The sequence below is a fragment of the Musca domestica genome, unplaced genomic scaffold (assembly GCF_030504385.1).
Source record: "Musca domestica strain aabys unplaced genomic scaffold, Musca_domestica.polishedcontigs.V.1.1 3, whole genome shotgun sequence".
NCBI classification, from domain to species: Eukaryota; Metazoa; Arthropoda; class Insecta; order Diptera; family Muscidae; genus Musca; species Musca domestica.
In genome coordinates this window covers 2,667,902-2,685,801 of record NW_026712299.1, presented here as the reverse complement: position 1 = coordinate 2,685,801, position 17,900 = coordinate 2,667,902, and the positions used below count along the sequence as shown (strand labels likewise).

The 17,900-nt window shown below is 34.5% G+C and overlaps 1 protein-coding gene across 6 annotated transcripts in view; it reads right to left on the bottom strand.

Moving 5' to 3' along the window:
- LOC101898918 (protein bunched, class 2/F/G isoform) overlaps positions 1-2,097 on the bottom strand; it is a 552,467-nt gene extending 550,370 nt beyond the window's left edge. For 2 of the 6 annotated variants that reach the window (XM_059124571.1, XM_059124572.1), the window contains exon 1: positions 1,933-2,097. The gene's annotated coding sequence lies outside the window, so the exon portion shown is untranslated. Of the gene's footprint in view, positions 1-934; positions 1,877-1,932 lie in introns of those variants that run through there. The other 4 variants (XM_005174864.4, XM_005174865.4, XM_005174866.4 and 1 more) reach the window with 4 other exon arrangements.
- Between the last annotated feature and the right edge of the window lie 15,803 nt (positions 2,098-17,900).

The following is a 17,900-nucleotide window of genomic DNA, read 5'->3' as shown; positions in this document are numbered from 1 at the left end:
CGAGCCACATTAAATAAACAGTACTTCAAAACAATTTTTTTTAATTATTCCCTGCAATCCCATCGGATTCACAAAGTACATTTTCACACAAAAAACAAAAAACTTAAAATTATTTCCTTATTCCTCCACTTTTCCATGTATGTTCTTAAAAAGTTGTATATTTTCTTCCTTTTTGACATTTTCTTTCGTTTTTGGACATCTTTAATTAATCAATTGGTGGATATTTTCACTTGGTATTCATATCTTATTTGAATTTTGTATACTTTGCCAATCAAAGAGAGCTAGCATGGAGGGGAGGCAAAATACAACAAAACACTTTTTCTCTTAAAACCATGCACTCTCTCTTTGCACAATCAACTTCTAACGAGTAGCACCAACCAACACTCCACTAATCAGAGACCGAGCGAGGCAGGCAGTAATTCGTTGTCGGTATCGTCGACCGTTGGGTTATTTTTTCATTTTCATATTGGCTTTTGGTTGGTGGTTCTTCTTCATTATTCTTCTTTTATTTTTTTTTTTTGCTTTTGATGCCTTTTATTCGCTGTCGTCGTTGTCGTACGACGATGTTGGTTTTTTTAGTTAACGTCACATTTTTTCCGCAACACATTGATTTTTTCTATGCCATTTTTTGTGGACACATAGTTTGGGATCTTAGACCTTTTTGTTTTAAAAGCATTGCATTGCCATTGGCGTTTTTGCACAATTTTCTTAATTTATTTTCTCAATTTGCAATACACTCTTGTTAAACAAAACACCACCACCACCGCCACCATGACCGTCGCCGCCGTCATTTCTTCATTTTTCACACCGATTTTTCGTAGAAAATTCCTGCTTTTTCGCACCGATATTTACTTCAAAAGATTTGTTATGCCTTCTTTGTTGTTTATTCAAGTAGCTATTGTTAATATTTTCAATATTTATTTCTAATTTTCACCTTGAATTTTTGTTAACACACAACACTCGCGTTTTTTTCTTAAGGTTTTTTGGTGTTTATGCCTCTTCGCCGTTTCTCAAACTGGCAAAAATTTTCGCAGACCGAACGAGTTCGCAAAAGTGTCACAAACAACGAGTTGAAAAAGGGGAGGCCGAGAGAAAGAGAACACAATTCGGCGAGTAAAAAGACCAAAAGAAAAGAAAAACACAAATGAACTTCCACCAACTGGAGGCAACAAGAGAATTCTAACTGGAGAAAGAGAGAGTGAGAGATGTCGGCGCTCTTAACAAGCAAAAAAAAAAAACAAAACAAAGAGCATAATAAATTCCGCGACAATATTCAAAAAACAGATGACTCGTTTTTCCAATGATTTGCTGGGATCAGACCAACAACAAATAATATTCTGGCATTTGTTGTACAATATAAAATTGTTATATTCCGTTGTTGTTGTGGTGGTGGTGGCAGCCCAACAGCATACATTAATTTTGCAAATTTTCACAAATTATTCACTGCGGCCACTAGAATTTCTCACACCACACGGCTTTTTGTAGTTGTGCTCTTTTGTAAGGAAGAGGGGAAACAAAACTCTCTTTGTCATACCCATTGAAATTTGGTTTTTGTTTGCAATTAGTTTTCTCAGCGCATTTCTTAATCCATTTATTTATTTAAACAATTCTTTAACATCAGCCAGCCATGCTGCACAATTATCGAAGACCAGAAGAAGAATTACAAAAAAAAAAACGAATCAGAATATTTTTTGTTAATAAAAATAACAACAACACTACACCAATATACACGGCGCAAACACATACTACTGCTCTCTCCCATGCCAATTGCCACTGACACCGTCTCTTTCCCTCTTGCACTCTCTTTAAACAATTTTTGCTTCAAATACTGACATTTTTTTCCACCCAAATGGAAAATGTTTTTTTTTTTCTTTCTTTCTATTCTAGTTGATTCTTTATATTTCTTTTTACACTTTTTTCCATGTTATATACCTTTAATTCACATTTGATTATAGAACAGAGCTGTTATTATCGGGCGCACAATTACAATAAAATCTACTAATTCTTTTAATGAATTTTTTGTTATTTAACACGCGCGTATGTTTTCGACCGTCGAAACGTCTTCTTGTTATAGTTGTTAATTTTCCTTTGTTTGCTTGTTTTTCGTTTTTTCGTCTTTGCCCTCATATGCGTGCTAACCATTCGGTGTACCGTTTGATATTAATTTAGTCAGAAGAAGAAGCATGTTGTCATTGCGGTGTGGTTAGGTGACATAGGAAGACGTTTATTATTTACGAAAGGTTTATGTGTTTATTTTTAAGAATTATTTTAAAATTAATTGCGTATTTCATAAATAAGCCATTGATTTAACGCCATAATAAGTTGATCGACAGATTTTCGCAAATTTATAACTGCAGCTGTATGATATAGCTTCTTTTTGTTACTTTAGCTAGCTCATTTAAAGCGTGTTTACATGAGCAATATTACACATGCTGTTAGAAATTTTCAAAAAGTGTTACAAAAAGTAATTTTCTTAAGAAAACTCAAACAAAAAAGCCAATAAAATGTCACACTAATTTATTTTAAGGGGGTTCATTCAAATAAAGTTATAGTTAATAAACAAATTCATCACTGAATTTCATTACTCTATTTCACCATCTAGTAAATTTACAGTACGTTTACACATAGTGGACTTGGACTAAAATTGTCATATGCATTACTCATACCATGGCAGAAGAATACAGGTAGATGCATAAACGCTTGGGAGCATTTATATGTCAAAAAAATTAAATGTTCTTTTTAAATATAAGTAGCTTTTTATATGTTTTCTTATACTACATCATTCGGAGGCTATTATAATTCGCGTTTTCTACAATTTTTACATATTTAAATAATTTTTCATTCAACATTTTCAATTCCAAAATTGGTTTGACAGTTCATTGTCCCAGCAGCTGTATCGACGCGTCTACCTATATTCTTCTGCCATGACTCATACGTGAAATACAGTAGCTCCAAGCAAAACTCGTACAGCTTATTATCACTTAGCCATATGGCTACAGAGCATGGTACAATGAATTCAAGGTAGGGCAGAACTACCATATGATTTCAATTTTTTTATTTTCTTAACTTAATATGTCATCTTTATTTGTTTATGTATGTGTTTTCTTTTCAATAACAAAAAATTGTTCAGAAAATATTCAAATTCGGGTGTTTTCAAAATGTTTATTTCAACGTATGCATCTACAAAATCTATTGTATTGTAGCGAAATAATCCTTTAGAGATATATGGTACATGATTTTGAAAAGAAGTTTTGACCTTTCATTCAGTTATCGCGTTTTTCTATCATTTATTCAAAATAAATGCAACAAGTTGTTTGATTTTTTATTGTTTTGATACTAATTCTGACATTACAAGCCAAACAGGTAGACCTCTATACTTGCAATTTTTTCAAAGTTGACCTACCTTCTCTTCACTGTACCATGCTACAGAGGGTATATATCATTTGATACGGTTAAAACGTGCCTAGTCGAAATAACGGTTTTAGACCCTAGGTCTCTTTGGACCAAATCCGTTTCAGGATATTTGGAGTCGATCTAGCGATGTCCGTCCGTCGGTCCGTCTGTCTGGCTGGCTGGTGCGCACGATAACTCTCGAAGGGAGTACCTTATTTGGTCCAAACTTTGTACATCGTAATATTTTTGTCAAACTTAGATCGAGTTCGGAGATGGGCAATATCGGTCCACTCCTTCTGATACCTCCCCCACAAAAGGTCAAAATTTTCAAAAAATATATTTTCTGCACAGAAAGAGAAATAATGATCCGAGTTTGCTTTCAACTTTGCAAATCCTAATATTTTTGTCAGTGCTAGGTCAAGTGCGAAAATGGACAATATTGGTCCACTCTATCAAGTACCTCCCCCACAAAGGGTTAAAATTTTGAATAATAACAACTCTTATAAAATGTGAAGTAAGGGTCCGATTGTCTTCAAATTTCACACATCCCAATAATTTAATTAGCGTAATATCTGGTGTGAAGATGGAATACATCGATCAACTCCTTCTGGTACCTCCCCCACAAAAGGTCAAAATGTTCAAAAAAAATATATTTTCTGCACAGAAAGAGAAAGGATGATCCGATTTTGCCCCATCTTTGCAGATCCTAATATTTGTAACAGCGCAAGGTCAGGTGCAAAAATGGACAATATCGGATCACTCCATCAAGTACCTCCCCCACAAAAGGCCGAAATTTGCAAAAAATTATTTTCTGCACAGAAAGAGAAAGGATGATCCGATTTTGCTCGAACTTTGCGAATCCTAATATTTGCGTAAGTGCTAGGTCAGGTGCAAAAATGGACAATATTGGTCCACTCCATCAAGTACCTCCACCACAAAGGGTCAAAATTTTGAATAATTATATTGGTCCACTCCATCAAGTACCTCCACCACAAAGGGTCAAAATTTTGAATAATTATAACTCATATAAAATGTGATGTAAGGAACCAAACGTCTTAAAATTTCACACACCCTAATATTTCTATGAACCTAAGATCTGGTGTTAACATGGAATATATCGGTCCACTCCTTCTGGTACCTCCCCACAAAGTGTCGACATTTTGAATACCCATTTGGCTCATAAAAGCCAAATTAACATCCGATTCCATTTAGACTTGGCACATCTGAATATTTCTATCAACACAAGATCTGTTATAAATATGGTATAGATCGAACCATTTCTTCTGATACCTCCCCCATACATAGGGTTCAAGATTTTGAAAAAAACGCTCAAATAAAGCGAAATAAGCATCTCTGCAAATTTCAAACATACAAAATTTTTGTTAACACAAGATTTGTATATATCTTCGAAGCCCTTCTGGCATCTCACCCACATAGTGTCACAATTTTCAATAATTTTATCTGTTTTTATGATTTGGCATAAAATACGAAATGGACAATATTGACCAATTTCTTCGGAACCTGCTACATAGAGGGTCAAACGTTTGAATAATCGTAATACTAGCCAAAATATATTTAAATAATCTAACGTAGGCTGAGGGTATATATCTGTCGGCAATACCGACTGATACTTTTTAACTTGTTTTTTATTTTTCTTATAACTTCCAAAAATAAAAATTTACAAAAAAATGTTATTTTTTACATTTTTACATTTTTGCTTGTTTTTCGTTTTTTTTTTATTTGTAAGTAATTTGAAAAGCATAAAAATTAACATTTTAGTTCGTTTAAAGTAAAAAAAATAAATAAATATTAAAAGAGGTCGTATTTCAATGCCAAATCCAAACTCGTACACTTCGTATAATTTAAAGTATTTCTAGACATTAATATTTTGTATGCATTCCTTTACTTTTTTTTAACATTTGTAGCTTACAGGGTGAGATGCAAGAACTGCAACCAACTTCAGACTGCTGTCATTTCTAAGCCACTCGTCCGACAGCTGTCAAAATTATTCCAGTGACAGCTCATTATATTGTTTACAAGCGTACAAAAGCATGTTGTTGAGAATTTTCCAGAAAAAAAGTTATTCGTGATAGAATTCAAGCGTGATAATGTGATTTCTTTATATTTGGCTGGAAAACCACAAATGACTATCGTTAGAGCGCTCCAGCATTTAAATGTAAAAAAAATCTTTTGTGTCTCGTACCATCGCTCATTACCGTGATACTGGTAGCGTAGCCCAACGTCAATGAAGTGGACGGAAGAAAACAGCAACATCAGCAGAAATGGTTTGAAAAGTAAAGAAGCTACTTGATCGAAACTCGCGTCGCAGTTGCCGAAAAATGGCTCGTGAGCTGAACATACCGCAATATTCCATTCGGCAAATATTGAAAAATGAGCTTGGGGTAAAGCTATCATTGAAATTCCAAAACGTACAAGAACTTACGCCGCACCGGAAAGAAAATAGACTCAAAAGAGCTAAAGAGTTGCTTCGCTTGGCCCAACGTAGTGAACTGCCGAATTTGGACTTCGCCGATGAAAAAACATTCGTTGTTCAGCAGTTTGTAAACAAACAAAATGATCGTGTTTATTTGCCAAAGAGGTCAGCTGAAAATGTGCATCTTCGGTTGGCCACCAAAACTCAAGCACCGGCCATGGTGGTGGTGTGAAGCCGCCATAACAGCCGATGGCCGCTCTCCGCTCGTATTAATCGACAGTGGCATCAGAATAAATATTGAATATTATTGCGAAAATATTCTGGAGGGTGTATACAAGCCTTGGGCATGCAAACATTTTGGCCGCAGACCTTGGACATTTCAACAGAACTCAGCACTATCGCACTCAGCACGCGCCACCCATGAATGGTTACAAAATGAGGTTCCTCGCTTCATTTCCAGCGAACATTGGCCACCAAAACTTCCAATCTACCAATCCGTGTGACGGTTTCATTGGCCGTTTGTAGGCCTTAATTCGTACCAAAGGTAACCAATTCGAACAAATATTAACTGATTCGAAAATTTGCTATTAATGCTATTTCCGATATTTTTTGCTTTCATTATATAAAATTTAAAATGAAATTAAACAAAGCTTTTATTTGTAAAAACCTACACAGGTCAGTAAGTTAAAAAAAATCAAATATAACAAGTAAAACAGCTGAAAGATGGGCCGGTCCGAACTTTGAATACCCTCCTCCATTTAGAACGAATGTGGCAATCTTCAAAAAAAAAAAAAAAATAAATAAATAAATAAATAAATAAAATAAAATCTCTTAAAATCTTTGGATAACCGAATGTAGCCGTTATGTCAGGGTCTATATGACGACGTGGACCTGCATAGGCAATTTTTGTCATAAGCCATTACAATATTCAAATGCTAAACTTGAAAAAAAATCGGTGAATAATGTAGCTAAAATCATCAAAATACCGAATATAGGGAGGTACCATTGTATAGGGGTTATATGAAGACGTGGACCTGCACAGACAATTTTCGGTAATAGGATATAGTATCCACTACGAACTTCAAATACCAAATTTGAAACAATTCCGGGGAATATAGCCGCTAAAATCACCAAAATACCGAATATCGGGAGGTAGCGTTATATGGTGGCTATTCAAAGACGTGGACCTGCATAGACAATTTTCTGTCTTAGGCTGAAGTATCTACTACGAACTTTAAATACCACAATTTGAAACATTTCCGGTGAATAATGTCACTTAAATCATCAAAATACCGAAAAAGGGAGCTACCATTACATGGGGGCTATACCAAAATATGGACCTACATGACCCATTTTCAATACCAAAAGTCCTGCACATTTGAGTAAAATTTTATCAACCTACTTCATTTCGTTCGGAAGCTAGAGTGATTTCCACAGACGGACGGACATTGATAAATCGACATAGAATGTTATGCTGATCAAGAATATATATATTTTATGGGGTCTAAAATGTATATTTCGAGGTGTTACAAACGTAACTTAATATACCCTCCATAATATAGTGGAGTGTATAAAAAAAGTTCACCAATAATTATGCAACGAGCGAGATTTTCATAGTTCATCTTTGAACAAGACGGTCCAATGATGTTACCAGGCCATAAATCGCCCTAAATGGTGACTTTTTCTGATTGCATTGGTAGCTTTTGCAATGCTTCCAAAAAAAAATCGATTAATCTGGTTATTTACGCTGCCGTATTGCCAATTTTCTCCGACGTAAAATGGACGAAGCGCACGATAAACATTAGTAACAGAGCTGGCATTTTGATAATAAAATTCGATGATTTGTAAGTTGTTGTTGTTCCATTGTAAAGCGATTCAACGTTAAATTGTAGACCAAATTGAAAATGTTTGACAGTGAAACAAAACACGAAACGTGCGTGAACTATTTAAACCAGTGTTGCCAAAAAGATAATAGTTAAAAAATCTCCCTTTATATACATACATCTTTATTTTTTTACAAAAAAATAACTTATAAACTTGGAAATCTTGCCCGACATTCGCAGATTCTGTATCAACACATATATTTAGCTTTTTTCCATCCACATTTAGAATTCCCTTTGATCTCTGAATATTGCCCTGCATGATTTGTTTACTTTCCTTGTGGTCACAACACGGCATTAAAATCTGGGTTAAAATATTAATATTTCCCCATTTTCAAATATTCCTGCAACTTCTTACAAAAAAAGTAGCGGATTTATTACATTTAATATTTATTATGGCTTGTCTAAATATGACTTCAGTGTGTGATTGATAATAGCTTGTTACATAATAACGATATGGCAGCACCATTCTTATAATGGCAAATATACACAGAAGCTAATTGCTGTGAAGTTTAAAGGTAGTAAAACGTGATTAATTTGCATGGTGATACTATTGTCCAGTAGGTGGCGCAAAGGTGATACTTAATTGCTATTGATAAATGTATTGCATATTTTTAGGCGTAATAGTTCTTTATGTACGTTTGCATTGAAACACTATTTCAGCAGCAATTGTTAATTTGTGTTTTTTTTTTGTCATTTTTGCAAACGCGAGTGATTAACGGAACGATCACACGAACTTTATGCCAACTCATCCAGTCGTAATAGAAATTTTCCTTATTTATTTTTCGTAAAAAGACGTCAAGAAATCTTGAAAAGGATTTAATCTGTCTGGCGACATTTATGACTATCACGAGTTAATACGTGCCTTGTTTGTAAACACAACTACTTTTTCGTTTCGTAGTAAATCAACGAAATGCAAATGCCTGCAAACTACTCCAGAAGAGCCAAGTGTTTTTTGTTAATGCACTTGACATTATGTTTTATTGCATTTTATTATTAAAAATCATAAATTTGTTCAGTTGTGTTGTGCTCTGTTTTGCTGCCGCATTTTCAAGTTTATTTCATAATTGTATTTGCGCATTCACTATTCGCTTTACGCTATTCATTCTCGCAGCGAGTATTTATGACTTTACGACATTGTAAAGTGTATTATGGTATGGCTATTGTTTGGTGTATATATGCAGTGCTTTATTTGAAAAGTGGTTGTTTGCAAATCGCATTTATCTTGAGGTAGTAAGGTGGATTTATCGCTCACTGTCTATGTGTGAGATATCTTATCCAAACATGTGACGCAAGGCGTAATGCGTCAATTTGGATTGAATCACAGGCATCATTAATTGTGGTAGTTTGATGGTGGAAAACATTTAAAAATAGGGTACATCCCTGCCAGATTATTGAGAACTTATGAGAAAGCCAATACATTTGTATTGCAACTCAATACATTTCCGAACGTCGTATTCCAAAAGGATAATTTTTATCGACAAAACATGTTTGTTGGTGTCAGATATGGATTTTCGACAATATTTTTTGCCGCGTCCAATGCGAATTTTGCAAGAAATTTTTTATGGTACCAACGTGGATTTTTTTTTTGAACATTTTCTAAGAGAAAAACGTACATTTTTCAGAAAATTTTTTTAAGTGAATAAAGTGTATTTTTTTAATAATGTTTTTTGTGGCGCCCGACACATATTTTGTTCATATTTATATTGGCGCCCAATCTAGATTTCGTAAAGTAATTTTTTGGGCGCTCAAGAAAAATGAGGCGGCTCTTAAAAAATATTTTTGAGAAATCTGAAGTGGGATTTTTAAGAAGATTTTTGATGCAGCCGTGATAGAATTTTTGGTACTATTTTCTGTGGCGCCCAAAGTGGATTTTTTCGAGAATATTTGTTGAGTTACTAAAAATGGGCTTTTAAGCATATTTTTTCCGATCCGTTGGAAAATTTTTAGAAATATGGATTTTTAAGGAATATTTTAGGAAACCAACTAACGTGGTTTATAAAAAAACATTTTTGAAAACTCTCAAGTGGATTTATAGAATTCTTTTTGTGGCGCCCAACGTTGAGTTTTCAAGAATATTTTTGAATTTTTTTGAAAACTTGCATAGGAACATGGGCGGTATAAGTACATTCTTAATGTGCCCTTGTTAAATTTTTAGGAATAATAATAATTTTTAGGAATAATAATAATTTTTAGGAATAATAATAATTTTTAGGAATAATAATAATTTTTGTGGCGCCCAATTTAGATTTAAAGAGATATTTTTTGAGGTAGTTTTTTAGCAATATTTTTTGTGGCGCCCAACTTCGAATATTTTTCCATGCGACCAAAGTAGATTTTTAAAAAGATTTTTGGGAAACCTGAGATGGATTTCTAAGACACGACTTAGTAGATATTTTTGGTAGAACTTTTTCTTGTGTCCTTGTTAGATTTTTTGACAAATATTTAAAAAAAATATTTTTTGAGATGAGTTTTTGAGAGTCTTTTTGATGCGCCCTCGATAAATTTTTTAGGAACATTTTTTGTGGCGCCCAACCTCGAATATTTTTCTATGCGACCAAAGTGGATTTTTAAAAACATTTTTGACAAATCTGTGGTGGATTTCTAAGAAACTGTTTGATTCGCTCTTGGTAGATATTTTAGAAGATTTTCTGAGGCGCCCAGAGTGGATTTTTCAAGAATATTTCTCTAAGGGACCATCGTGGACTTTTTAGAAAAATATTTATGTATCTGAGGTAGGTTTTATAAGAATATTTTTCTAAAGGACCACAGTGGGTTTTTTTTAAATTTTTTGGAGGTATCTGATAAAAATATTTTTTTGAGGAGTTTTAGGTGGGTTTTTAAAGAATACTTTTTACGAGCCATTGGTAAATTTTAAAGAATAGTTTTTGTGGCCAAAGTGGATTTTTTAATAACATTTTTGAGAAGCCTGAGGCGGATTTCTAAGAAAAATTTCAATGTGCCCTCGGTTGATATTATAGGGAGATTTTCTGAGGATTCGTCAAATAACAACTTTGATTAAAAAAATATATTTTTTTGAGCGCCTTAGATTTTGTTTTTTAAAAGATTTTTGATGCGTCTTGGGTAGATATGTTAATAAGATTTTCTATGGCGCCCAACATGGATTTTCCCAAATCCAAAATGGAGCCAAAAATTGTTTTCAAATGTTGTTTAATTTTTAAAGCGACCAATGGGATTTTTCCGGAATATTTTTAGAGGCCCCCCCAACGTGGATTTTTCTAGAATATTATTTGAGGTGCTTAACATAGATTTTCGAAAATATTATTTGAGGTGCTTAACGTAGATTTTGTAAATATATTTTAAAGCGCCCTTGACTGTTTTTTAGGAAAAATTTTCGAGGCGTCCAAAATGGATTTTCGAGAAAATAATTTTAATTATCAAAAGCTAATTTTTCCAATTTTTTTTTTTGAGTCGTTCAACATGGTTTTCTTGGGGATTTTTCAATGATGAGCTTAATGTGGATTTTTTAGAGAATTGTTTGTGGCGCCCAACTTGGATTTTTAAGAATTTTTTTGAGCCCACCATTGGTATTGTTAAGGCGACATTTTTAACGTTTTTTTCCTGAAAGTGGATTTTTTAAGAACATTTCCAATCTCCAATGGACCAACGAGGATTTTGTACAATTTTTGATGTAGGTAGCTTATGGAGGGGTTTCTAAGGATACTTTGATGCACCCTTGGCAAATATTTTAGCATTATTTTTTATTTTTATTATTTTTTGTGGAGCTTAGCTAAGATTTGAAAAAATAATTTTTGAAGAACCTTAGGTGGTTTTTAAGTACATTTTTGATGCGCCCTTTGACGATTTTTTAGGATTTTTTTTGTGGCGCCCAACCTCGTTTTTTTCTATGCGACCAAATTAGGGATTTTAAAAACATTTAGGTGGGTTTTTAAAAATATTTTTTACGAGCCATTGGTAAATTTTAAAGAATAGATTTTGTGGCCAAAGTCGATTTTTTAATAACATTTTTGAGTAGCCTGAGGCGTATTTCTAAGAAAAATTTTAATGTGCCCTCGGTTGATATTATAGAGAGATTTTCTAAGGATTCGTCAAAGAATGCTTCTTCAAGGGACTAACGTGGATGTTTTACAATTTTTGTTGTAGGTAGCTGATGGTGGTTTTTCTAAGGATACTTTGATGCACCCATGGTAGATATTTTAGCATTATTTTTAGTCGAGCTTAGCTAAGATTTGAAAAAATACTTTTTGAGGAACATTGGGTGGGGTTTTAAGCATATTTTTGATGCGCCCTTGAAGGATTTTTTAGGAATATATTTTTTGTGGCGCCCAACCTCGATTTTTTTCTATGCGACCAAAGTAGGGATTTTAAAAACATTTGTAAGAAACCTGCCCTTGGTATATATATATATATATTAGAAAGATTTTCTGTGGTGCCCAACCTGGATTTTTCCGAATCCAACGCGGATTTTTTTAGCAAAATTGTTTGGAGGTGGATTTTCTAAGAATATTTTTCATGCACTTTTAGATTTTTTAGGAATATTTTTTGTGGCGCCCAACTTTGATTTAAAAAAATATTTTTTGAGGAGCCTTAGATTAGGTTTTTAAAAAGGTTTTTGATACGTCTTTGGTAGATATGTTAATAAGATTTTCTGTGGCGCCCAACTTGGATTTTTTCAAATCCAAAATGGTGCCAAAAATTGTTTTTAAAGCGCACCCAACTGAAATGTTTAATGGTTTAATTTTGTTTAATTTTTAAAGCGACCAATGGGATTTTTCCGGAATATTTTTAGAGGCCCCCCAACGTGGATTTTTCTAGAATATTATTTGGATTCTTAACATAGATTTTCAAAAATATTATTTGAGGCACTTAACGTAGATTTTCGAAAATATATTTTAAAGCGCCCTTGACAGTTTTTTAGGAAAAAATTTTGAGGCTTCCAAAATGGATTTTTCGAGAAAATAATTTTAAGCATCAAAAGCGATTTTTTCAATTTTTTTTTTTTTTTTTTGAGTCGTTCAACATGGATTTCTTGGGGATTTTTCATTGATGAGCTCATCAATGTGGATTTTTTAGAAAATAGTTTGTGGCGCCCAACTTGGATTTTTAAGAATATTTTTTTGAGCCCACCGATGAAAGTGGATTTTTTTAGAACATTTTTTGTGGCGCCCTACGTGGATTTTTCTACAATATATTTTATGGTGCCATTGAAAGATTTTTAGGAATATATTTTTAAGGCATCAATAGCACTTTTTTTGAGTCGGCCAATATTGATTTTTTGAGAAGTTTAACTTGGGTGTTATTAGAATATTTTTTCGTGGAGCCCAAACTTGATTTTTAAGAATGTTTTGTTTTTTTCTGTGGCGCCCAACTTAGATTTAAAAAAAATTGTGGTGGCCTTCCTGGATTTAAATTACATTTTTTGTGGTGTCCAACCTGGATTTTTAAGAATATGTTTTGAGCCCACCAAAAGGGCGTACTCGATATAGTCCAAATCTGGCACTTTGCAACATTTATATCATATTTATTTAGGTCCGATAAGAAATGGACAATATTGTCCTATTCTTATGGAACCCACTCCATAAGAGAAGTCCAAGTATATTTCAATCATCGAACGTTGGCTAAGGGTAGTTTTTAACATGTTAAATATTTTTTTTGGTGGCGCCCAACGTGAATTCTTTATAAATATTTTTGCGGCGCCCAACGTGGAATTTTGAAAATATTTTTTTTTTTTGATTTTTTAAGGCAACCTTGAAAGTTGTATTTTTGTGGTGCCGAACATGGATTAAAAAAAAATTGTGGCGCATTTTGGGCATCGTTAACACGAACTTTTTAATTGTTTTTCGCCCAACGTGAATTTTCAAGAAAATTTTTTATGGCGCCCAACGTGGATTTTGTAGGTATATTTTTTGATGTTGCCAATGCGGATTTCTTCAGAACGTCCTGACGGGGAGCTAAATTTTGTATGTGTTGTTTTTGTTTTTGTAAAACCTTTTAAATCACTTGTCTCTCGTTTCATTCGCCATTCCCACCCTCCCAATTTATACTTTGACACACTTTACTAATCAAATCATACCCCATCGATTATTTTCCAATGTGACACCAGCAGTTTTCACAGTGAGCACCATGGTAGTCTTCTTCCCCCCCCCACTATTCCGTAGCATTACATACATCAATGAATGCTCCTCAAATATCAAATAAAGAGATAACTTATCTCGATCTATTGTCAAAAACCAGAGCACAGCGAAGCCACCAGCATCTCCAACATCGTCATCGTCTGCAACAACAACAACAACAAGAACACAATTTTAATGTCAGTATCATCGCCGTCAACAGCATTAACATCGTTACGAATGTCCTTTATAGCTAAATGTCATGCAGCGAGGGGTAGCAAAATGGTGGAAGGGGGGGGGGGAGAGTGGGGTGTGCTAGATGATTATAAATATGACAAGTGGCATGATGGAAACTTCATTATCGCAATTATAATGACAGATAATAATGATGTTGATGTGGATGATGGTGATGCTAGTGATGCTGACAACATTCGAATAAATATGCAGATATTTCTGCTGGTGCTAGCTATGGTTAGGGGAAGTGGAAGGAGGGAGGGGGCAGAATGTAATGGAAATTTACAAATAATATACATGCAGAATGCAATAACAAAAAACATGAGTGTGTTACAAGAAATCAGTGGTAAATAATTTTAAGATTGATTTTATCAGCGATTGGACAACAAATTATCTAAATGGAGGAGGTATCAGAGGGAGTGGATCGATATATTCCATCTTCACCCTCCATTCCATTATGTATTCATACAAAATCGAGAGTTGGCAGAAATATTTGAATGTGCGATATTTTAGGACAATCGCACTCTTATTTTATATTTAGGGGAAATACCTAAAGAAATTTACAGGGTGAGATAAAAAAAAAATGCAACAAAGACAAACGCCATAATTTTTACATTTTTTTTTTAAATTTTATTGAATGAAAGCAAAAAATGTCGGAAATAGCATCAAATTTTAGAATAAGTTTAGATTTTTTCGAATTGGTCACCTTTGGCACGAATTATGGCCTTCAAACGGCCAATGAATCGGTCACATGCTGCCCGAATGTTGCTCGGCGGTATTTTGGCCCATTCCCGGCGAAGCGCTTGCTTGAGGTGATCGCCACTTAGGTATTTTTTAGTGTCAACCTTGCTTTCCAAAATACTCCAGACACATTAGTCCAACTGATTGGTATACGGAGATATCGGTGGCCATTGTGCGTTGGAAATGAAGTGAGGAACCTGAGTCCTGTTGGAATGTCCAAGGTCTGCGGCCAAAATTTTTGCGTGCCCAAGGCTTTAATGCCACGATCGTTTTAAAATTTGACTCGTTCCCGGCGAAGCGCTTGCTTGAGGTGATCGACACTTTGGTATTTTTTAGTGTCAACCTTGCTTTCCAAAATACTCCAGAGCCAATGGTCCAATGAATTGGTATCCGGAGATTTCGGTGGCCACTGTGGGCGGGAAATGAAGCGAGGAACCTCATTTTGTAACCATTCCTGGGTGGCGAGTGCTGAGTCCTGTTGGAATGTCCAAGTTCTGCGGCCAAAATGTTTGCATGCCCAAGGCTTTAATACACTCTCCAGAATATTTTTGCGATAATATTCGACATTTATTCTGATGCCATGGTCGAAAAATACGAGTGGAGAGCGACCATCGGCTGTTATGGCGGCCCACACTATCACCATGACCGGCGCTTGAGTTTTGGTGGCCAGCCGAGGTGCACATTTCCAGCTGACCTCTTTGGCAAGTAAACACGATCATTTTTGTTTGTTCACAAACTGTTGGACAACAAATGATTTCTCATGGGAGAAACCCAAATTCGGCACTTCACCACTTTCGACCAAGCCAAGCAACTCTTTAGCTCTTTTGAGTCTGTTTTCTTTCTGGTGCGGTGTAAGTTCTTGCACTTTTTGGAATGTCAGTGGCTTTACCCCGAGCTCATTTTTCAACATTTGCTGAATGGAATATTGCGATATGTTTAGCTCACGAGCCGTTTTTCGGCCAGTGGTGAATAATTTTGAGATCAAGTCACTTCTTTACTTTTTGAACCATTTCTGCTGATGTTGCTGTTTTCTTCCGTCCACTTCCTTGACGTCGGCCTACGAGCGATGTTACGAGACACAAAAGATATATTCACATTTAAATGCTGAAGTTCTCTAACGATAGCCACTTGCGGTTTTCCCGCCGAATATAAAGAAATCACACTATCAAGCTTGAATTCCGATCTCGAATAAATTTTTTCTGGAAAATTCTCACCAAAATGCTTTTGTACCCTTGTAAGCAATATAATTAGCTGTCACTGGAATAATTTTAACAGCTTTCGGACGAGTGGTTTAAAAATGACAGCAGTCTGAAGTTGGTTGCAGTTTTTTCCATCTCACCCTGTATTCCATCTTCACCCTGGATTTTTTGTTGGTGGATCTAAGGAAATGTGCCAAGTTTGAAAAGATTCAATGCTCACATCGCAGTTTATGAGTGCCATGGCAATTCAAAATTTTGACACTTTGTATGTAAGGTACCAGAGGGAGTGGTCGGTCCATCCCATTGTATATTCATACTACATTTAAAGTTGGCAGAAATATTTAGATGTGCAAAGTTTGAAGACAATCGGACTATTATTTCACATTTAAGGAAATACCTAAAGAAAGGCAGTTTAGACTAACGACTTTTAGGGGAAACTTCCGAATCGAGGTCGATTCTAACACTTGATTTTGTATTTCTCAACAGATCTCATTCAAATCTCTAATCTAATCTGAATCTGCGAGGAAAAACACTTCTTCCATAGTTCTTTTCTTTTAAGTATAAACCTAATAAAAACACTGCCGCACATCTTACCATTTTTTTGTAGATTTCAGCTATTAGCCTCAATGGAAACATTGAGGATGTCACTTACATTTCAGTCAATTTAAATTTCGTTTGATTTTTTTATAAAAACTGTAATTAAATGAGCAATATTTTAGCAGCGTTTAAAGTAAATAGGTTTTTTATGCTTTAATATTGAAAATACATAAAATTCAATTACAGTTTGAAAAACAACCCCTTTTTTATAAACACACATCTATTTGTAAAGTCGCAAAGTTCAAGAGAAAAAAAATCTGCTAGGATTTTGTTGTTGCCGGGCAACACTATCAGGTGTTGTAACTCACAAAAATATCATTCTAATTGATTGCAAAAGCAAATATGTATTTATGTATATACACATTTATATATTGAACATTTAACATATGTTCATAAAAAAAGGATGAGGGAGCATGTATGTGGAGATAATATACGATGAACGTTTCAAAAGTTTTGGGAAACGAAAACCTTAAAACACAGTCAAAAAAAAAAATGTAATTTTGAGAGCACCATACAAATATTCTTAAAAATATTAAAAAAAAAAATATTTAAAACAAGTAAGAAAAGGCTATAGTCGTGCGGGGCCGACTATATTATACCCTACAACACTACAATATAATAGAAGCCCCCCTATGTCCAAATCCATATTGGAAGATTTTGGCTTTTGAAATTAGGATTTTGCCTAGGGACATTTGCCCAACATTTATGCACTCCGTCGGGCTGTTTTTGATGTAGTCCCTTTTACAGATAAATATAATCCATCCAAAATGCTAGAATTCTTCCCTGTCCTTAACTCTCTTCACAGGCTTGTCGATTGGCTTCAATTGTGTGATCGGTAAGACATTTTTGTTTTTGGTTAATTTGAACCCCTAAATATTTTGCAATCATCTCCAAAAGCAAGAAGCCCCTCTGTATCTCCAAATTTAGACTCATCTATATGACTTGCTTGTCTACGATATTTGGCTATATTCGTCAACGAAATCAGCATAAAAAAGACAGAAATTCGCCATTTGTGTATTTCGGATATCGCCTGTAAGTAATGCTGGTATTTTTCACATTGTACCCGCTGTCCTAACTCTAACTTTATGCGAGAGTTCGTGTCCTTTGGTTTCTATTTGTGCCCTTTATAACGGCTGCAAAATCAGGAACAATTTTAGTTGTTGGTCCATTTCAACCCCCTATTGCGGACATCTTTGAAAAAAATTTGAAATTTCGTGAGGATTGGATGATATTTGCAATACTTATATAATATCCCCAACCTGTGTTGTAAGGTGAATAAAATATTACAAAATATTATAAGTCAATTTGAAAAAATCGCATGCGATACAAA